We start from the raw sequence: 8,658 nt of genomic DNA on the forward strand, positions 1-8,658 counted from the left end.
TTTCGGCTACAACCATCATCACAAACCATCACCAACAACCTGCTACTATGTTCCTAATTCACGAAGTTGTTGCTGTGTCGACTATCAACGTTAACCCCACAACCAAACACCAACTGTCGACACCTTCGTTACCAAGAGCCACCGCAACACCACCTTCCTCTCTCACCATATCACACTCTCTCTCTCTCCTATTTTGTTCGATAACCGCCTCAAGAACACCATCTCCATCATCTAAACCTTAACCAAAAACGCCACTAAATCATGCTGCCATGCTGCTGAAACTCCATCTGTCTTTCTGTTAAAAACCGTCACCAAGCATCAATACACTCGACTACATGTAGAACTGTTATTGTTGCTCGTATGCTACTACACTTCATTAATGTTCAGTACATGATTACACTCTTGTTTAATCATGATAATAACGAAGATTGATACGTGGGAGTGTATACTTTACTTAGGTTCGGATAAAAAAAAATAATAAAGAAACAGAAATCGAATTATTGCATAGGTGCTTGTCGGCCACCATGTTTAATTTTATTTCTTTTCTTATGTTGTAATTCCACCGACAAAATACAACAAGTTTTAATGAGATAAAAAAAACGTATGAATGAGGTGCTGGATGAAATTGCCGGAATTCCTTTTTAAACAATAATTGGACCACTAGTTTTGTTGGACCGATTTGTTATATTGTTCTTGGGCCGTAAAATTGTTCTTGGGCCTTGATTGTTTCGTGAGAACTAGCTGAATGAAGAGGGTAAAAGAAAGAAACCTGTTAACTCGAGTTATAATAAATACAACTGGGTTTAAATCTTAAAAACAGAAGTGGTGAAAGGGTTACGGGGTGTGTTGGTATATGGGAGGTCCTGAGTTCAAGCCTTGGCTAGGGTATTTATTATTTTCCTTAAGGCCTATTTCTTATAAGGTAGTAACTTCATTTCTATTTATTATTATTATTATTATTTTTATTTTTATCAAAACCATTTTTATTTTTATGATTTTTATTAATAGTAAAATATTATAGTAGAAAATTTATATATAATAACATTAATAATTTTTTTTTTTTTTTTTACATTAATAATATATTAATTAATTATTTCAAATATTGAAAACGAACATATTATCAATATAAATATATGTATAATATTAACTATTTATATAATAAAAAATTTAATACATAAATAAAGTATATATGTTTTAACTAAAAATTTAGTGTGAATATTATAACACTACAAAACATAATATATATATATATATGTATATATATATATATATATATATATATATATATATATATATATATATATATATATATATATATATATATATATATATATATAAGTATTACATGGAATTATGTGATTATATGTTTTAATATATATATAATTGATATAGGTTCGTGAATCCGAGGCCAACCTTATACTTGATCAATGATGTTATATGTATTTTTACTACAAAATACATTAGGTGAGTATATAGTCCCACTTTTAAACTCTAAATATTTCGGGATGAGAATACATGTATTTTATGTTTTACGTTATGGACACAAGTAACTGAAAAATATATTCTACGTTGAGTTGTACCACTGGCATACTTCCCTGTAGCTTGGTAACTATTATTTACAGCGGTATTGTAAACGCGAATCCTGTTGATAGATCTATCGGGCCTGACAACCCCAACCGGACTGGACGACCAGTATTCAACGGTTGCACAGTACTTCGTTTCGTGACTACACTTGGTACGGTGTAGTAAGATTTCATAATAAAGGGAATATGCGACGTGATTAAATGTTAAGTATGGTTACCAAGTGCTCAACCACTTAGAATATTTTTATTAAAATAATTATATATGAAATCTTGTGGTCCATTGTTATAACGCTGCTAGCATCAAACCTATATATCTCACCAACTTTATGTTGACGTTTTAAAGCATGTTTATTCTCAGGTACGAATTAAGACTTCTGCTGTGCATTAGCTCATACTAAAGACATTACTTGGAGTCGACCATCGCAATGGGACCAGATATTAATGATTTCGTCCAGGGGGACTTGGACGGGGTCTGACAGAATGGTATCAGAGCGTTGGTCTTAGTGAACCAGGCCTTGCATTAGTGTGTCTAACTGGTAGTTGTTAGGATACATTAGTGAGTCTGGACTTTGACCGTGTCTACATGTCAAAAGTTTTGCTTATCATTTCTAGTCGGAAAACATCTGCTTATCATCCTTAGGAAATTGCCTGCTTATCATTCTTAAGTCTGGACACGTCTTACTGCATTTACTGCATTGATAGTGTATAGACAAAAATTCATATCTTAGCGCATTTGTAGACTTGTTTGTCATATGCCGTAGTTTCCTCTGTAGTCTACGATATCTTTAAGAATATATATATGGATATTCTATATAGTTAGAATATCATTCGTTATTCGAAAATCATTTCATATCGGAGATCCCTTCCATTCACCAAATTGCTCACTTGGCAAAGAACCTGAAGCACTTACCGGCGAACCTGTTTTAGAAACTATTTTCTCTTCCATTGCTAGAGTATCTTGTCACGATTATATACTATCCAATATCTTGAATCTTATTCATTCGCTCGCTTCAACCGTCAATCATCCCGTAGTACTAGAAGAAGTTAACTAACTACGCGCTCGTGTGACGACTTTGGAGAACCTGGTGCGAAGGTTACGAATACCGGCAGCAGCACCAACAGCATAATCAGTATCACCATCATCAACGTCGACAGTACTCTTATCATCCTCAAACCACAACCGCGTCATAAACCCTAACGTCATAAACTATACCTCGGGCATAAACACCGTTCTACATATCCTTCTACATCGATTATCTTCGCTTTACGCATCGTTCTATCTTATATATCTTCGTTCGACATGGTAATTATGTAATCTCTAATGTTTTAGAGATCATGTAATCCAGTATTAACGATAAACCAAATGAGTATAATATCTTATTGACTCATTAAACCCATGATTACATCCGACGAAAATATATATGCAAGTATATTTTCATAAAGATTGTAATTAAAAATTCTTTCGTACAAACTGTTAATGATGAAAATATTTTAACGGGTGGGTAGTACCCGAGGAATATTTAAAATTCACATTAACAAGTTACACTGTACATTCTTCGAATCTGATTCAACGGTCATTTATTATCCTACTTACAACCACCGATATTCATATCCGCTCATCCCGGAATAACCATTTTCATTCAAATTTCATATTCGGATTTTGACTTATCAGAATCCAACAAGTGGCATAAAGAAGAAAACATGGACAAAATAAAATTTGTTAGAAACAGACGAATTAACTAATTAAAAATCTGTTAAGGATTCCACGCTAACTGTTCCGGCTAACTGTTCCCAGCTAACTGATTAACATTTAATTTATCGCAATTTACATTCTCGCAATTTTATTTATTATTATTTAATTTCCGTACTTTAAATAACGGGACACGTATATAAGGTTTCGACATATCATATTGACCCATCTATATATATATTTCGGAACAACCGTAGACACTCTATATGTGAAGGTGGGAGTTGGCTATACAGGGTCGGAGTTGATTCCAAAATATATATATACTTTGAGTTGTGATCGACACTGAGACCGGTACACGGGTCACGATACGTATTAAGTAATTCGAATATTATATATATCTAATTTATATATGAATCTATTGAACCATTGGACAATCAGACTATTAGACTGCTACTTTTGGACAATTAAAATGAATTAAATTAAAATATTGATTATAACATATGAAACTAAATAATTCTTCAAGCTTGCCACTTGATTTCATCTTAAACCTCATTTGTATCTCGACAATTACAATGCGTGTTCAAATCTTTCATGATTCTTGAAAACCCCTCAATCGAGAGGATGAACCAACCGCGTTTCATCTACGGAAGAAAAGACTTATGCTCTTGTAAGACTCTCGGAGACTGAGTCAACGTTTAACACGCAGCAGTGTTAATTTCTTTAGTGTTATTATTACCCAAAATAACTTTGCAATCCCTTTTCAAATTAGCCAATTTTGTCACAGCTCCAGCAAGTTAACCTCGACTTCTCAGAAAGGTTAGTTTCGATATATATACACGTTATTCTTTCGCTGTCGTTACCGGAGAATCTTTTATATTCCATCATCAGCGTTTAACCATCTAAAAACTCAATTCTCCTGAAACCACCTCAGTTTAATAACCGATGACCCAGATCCGTTAACTTTGAGAATGCTGACGAAGCAGCATGTTGTAGATGGTCTTAATAGCCAAAAGTTTATGATAAAGAACGGAGTATTGGAAACACTCAATAGAAAATTTAGTATCAAAAAAGCGGATTATGCGAAACTATGAAGTAAGCCGTGGACAAATCACAAAGAATAAGTTTGACTTCAAAGAATTTAAAAGATTCAGTGCCTGCTGAAATCCTTAGTACATAGTCTACTCCTTACTCTAAAACCTTTGCTGACACTATTCTTCATCATCATCCTTCGGCATTAGAAGTTCCAAGATATTATCATATCTTTCATTATAAATAACCTCAAGGTTTCTGAAGATATTTTTATAACTATTCTTATCGGAAATCATCTATCTTCTCGCGCTATCTGTATCACATCATAAAAGAAACTGTGTTAGTTTCTAAATTCTGAAACCTCCGAATTTAAAATATGAATGTTTTGAAGTAGTGTTAGGAACTGATGCATGAATTAGTATAATATAATGAAACTTGATCAACTTCATTATATTACAGTAAGTCATGTTGAGTTTCTAATGAAGCATGATGATTTACAGTACCGTTATCATGTGCCATGTTACACGGCTCTTACATTCTATTCAATTCCGAAACGTATTAGGAACATATCATCTTCATAGTTCTATCTTCCTGGATATTTTGGTAATTTGACAAATCAAAATCGTGCCATTACCATTTCTTTCTAAGAACATTAGCTATATACATTCCGAATTTCATACCTACAAACTCCGAACCATTACTCGCTTGAGTCGAAGTCGGGAAGAGAAAACAAAAGCATGAGGCTCCGAAAAATAAGGGAAGATATAAAACCCAACAACAACCACGAAATTACAAATCGTGTATATCGATGCAGATAGCGATATAAAGACATGAGAGAACTAGAAACATTATAAACACAAGAGTATAGTAGAAGTAAATAGATTCTTCTGGGGGTAGATGAAAAAGGAGAATGACAGATGTGAAAATTAAGAGTATATCAAGGATTAGAATGGGATGGAGCATATTGACGAATGCCTTAAAATAGGAATTAAGGAGAAAGAATAGAAGATGTGAGTTGTGGAAAATAGGGAAACGAAGGAGGTGGATTTATAGTGATATAACCGACATAGAAATCAAAACGGATTGGTACATTAAATCAAAGAAGATTACAATTTCCTTATTCAACGAAGAATCAAATCTTTTAGATTTCCAAGATTTCCTTTTAAATCCCTTAAATTCCGAAAATTCACTGTGACTATGTCAAAAGTTAAATCTCTATCTCAATCTCTTGTGACAGCTTCATTCGAACGCTTCACATAATCGAATTGTTTTACAACTATTACTAAATGGTGATAAAACTCTAGCTATCAATTCATATTCGTCATAAAAACATTTTATTGTTAGTCATGACGATCTCGATCAAATTTCGGGGACGAAATTTCTTTAACGGGTGGGTACTGTAACGACCCGGAAATTTCCGACCAAATTTAAACCTTAAGCTTTATATGTTTCCGACACGATAAGCAAAAACCTTAATATTGAGTCTCGAAAACCTTGAAATCTATATTCAGATAATCAGTTACCCTTTGACCAAGCCTGACGATTCACGAACTTATGTTTGTAAATAAATATGCATATATTATATAAATATGTATATGCTATTTTAAACCTATCATGTCTGTTAAATATATATAAAATATATATTAGCTAATCATTAAATGTTAACATATAATATAATACCACATAAATAAATAAAAAATGATATTACATTAAATTACAAGGTTGAATTGATATATAATAATATTAAATTATTTTTATTTTTATCATTATCATAATTAACAATAGTGTTAGTTCTATTAAAATTATCATTTTCATTTACAAATATTATTATCATTTTTTTTACTTTCATGATTATTCCTATTGTTATTATTTTCAAAATTATTGTTATTAGTATTAATATTTTTAACATTTATATTATTATAAAATCATTATTATTAATTATTATTATTAATAATATTTATATTATTAGTAATAATAACAGAATTATTATTAATATATTTATAATTATTAATTATCAAATTAAAATATAAGATCAAAATAATCGAATTGGGCATATTCTTTACCAAGATTTTATTTTCTTTCAATCTGTCCACTCAAGCATTTTCTTTTGGTCGATTACAAACACTAAAAACCAATTGTTGATTGATTCTTATCATGTAACCTTTCTAAAAGTCGTTCCCTTTCACTATCTTACTTTTCCATTTATCTTAATCACATATATTCAGATACATATTCACATAGCTCATATATCTATATACACTTACACATACATATTCAATATTCAATATTCAATGCATTCAAAACACAATACCCACACCATATCTTAATCCTCCTTTCACCATGAACTATCGATCTAGCTCTCTCTACACCTCTTTTTCCAATTTCCTTGCTCGATGAAATAACCATTCCACTGTGAACCATAAACATCAACCACGACCCAAACCTTGTCACGTCTTCCCCATGATAAACCCACATCGAGCTTTTGAATCTTTTTCTGTTTTAGTCCGACGCCACAAACCACAACCACCATGGACCACCAACGTCCCTCCTCGCTCTCTATTGTTTTATCATCTTTGTGAACACCATAACCCACACCGATCACCATACAAAAACCTGCACCTATTACCTGTTTTCGGCTACAACCATCATCACAAACCATCACCAACAACCTGCTACTATGTTCCTAATTCACGAAGTTGTTGCTGTGTCGACTATCAACGTTAACCCCACAACCAAACACCAACTGTCGACACCTTCGTTACCAAGAGCCACCGCAACACCACCTTCCTCTCTCACCATATCACACACTCTCTCTCTCCTATTTTGTTCGATAACCGCCTCAAGAACACCATCTCCATCATCTAAACCTTAACCAAAAACGCCACTAAATCATGCTGCCATGCTGCTGAAACTCCATCTGTCTTTCTGTTAAAAACCGTCACCAAGCATCAATACACTCGACTACATGTAGAACTGTTATTGTTGCTCGTATGCTACTACACTTCATTAATGTTCAGTACATGATTACACTCTTGTTTAATCATGATAATAACGAAGATTGATACGTGGGAGTGTATACTTTACTTAGGTTCGGATAAAAAAAAATAATAAAGAAACAGAAATCGAATTATTTCATAGGTGCTTGTCGGCCACCATGTTTAATTTTATTTCTTTTCTTATGTTGTAATTCCACCGACAAAATACAACAAGTTTTAATGAGATAAAAAAAACGTATGAATGAGGTGCTGGACGAAATTGCCAGAATTCCTTTTTAAACAATAATTGGACCACTAGTTTTGTTGGACCGATTTGTTATATTGTTCTTGGGCCGTAAAATTGTTCTTGGGCCTTGATTGTTTCGTGAGAACTAGCTGAATGAAGAGGGTAAAAGAAAGAAACCTGTTAACTCGAGTTATAATAAATACAACTGGGTTTAAATCTTAAAAACAGAAGTGGTGAAAGGGTTACGGGGTGTGTTGGTATATGGGAGGTCCTGAGTTCAAGCCTTGGCTAGGGTATTTATTATTTTCCTTAAGGCCTATTTCTTATAAGGTAGTAACTTCATTTCTATTTATTATTATTATTATTATTTTTATTTTTATCAAAACCATTTTTATTTTTATGATTTTTATTAATAGTAAAATATTATAGTAGAAAATTTATATATAATAACATTAATAATTTTTTTTTTTTTTTTTTACATTAATAATATATTAATTAATTATTTCAAATATTGAAAACGAACATATTATCAATATAAATATATGTATAATATTAACTATTTATATAATTAAAAATTTAATACATAAATAAAGTATATATGTTTTAACTAAAAATTTAGTGTGAATATTATAACACTACAAAACATAATATATATATATATATATATATATGTATATATATATATATATATATATAAGTATTACATGGAATTATGTGATTATATGTTTTAATATATATATAATTGATATAGGTTCGTGAATCCGAGGCCAACCTTATACTTGATCAATGATGTTATATGTATTTTTACTACAAAATACATTAGGTGAGTATATAGTCCCACTTTTAAACTCTAAATATTTCGGGATGAGAATACATGTATTTTATGTTTTACGTTATGGACACAAGTAACTGAAAAATATATTCTACGTTGAGTTGTACCACTGGCATACTTCCCTGTAGCTTGGTAACTATTATTTACAGCGGTATTGTAAACGCGAATCCTGTTGATAGATCTATCGGGCCTGACAACCCCAACCGGACTGGACGACCAGTATTCAACGGTTGCACAGTACTTCGTTTCGTGACTACACTTGGTACGGTGTAGTAAGATTTCATAATAAAGGGAATATGCGA

This window comes from Rutidosis leptorrhynchoides, chromosome 2, assembly GCF_046630445.1.
Source record: "Rutidosis leptorrhynchoides isolate AG116_Rl617_1_P2 chromosome 2, CSIRO_AGI_Rlap_v1, whole genome shotgun sequence".
NCBI lineage: Eukaryota > Viridiplantae > Streptophyta > Magnoliopsida > Asterales > Asteraceae > Rutidosis > Rutidosis leptorrhynchoides.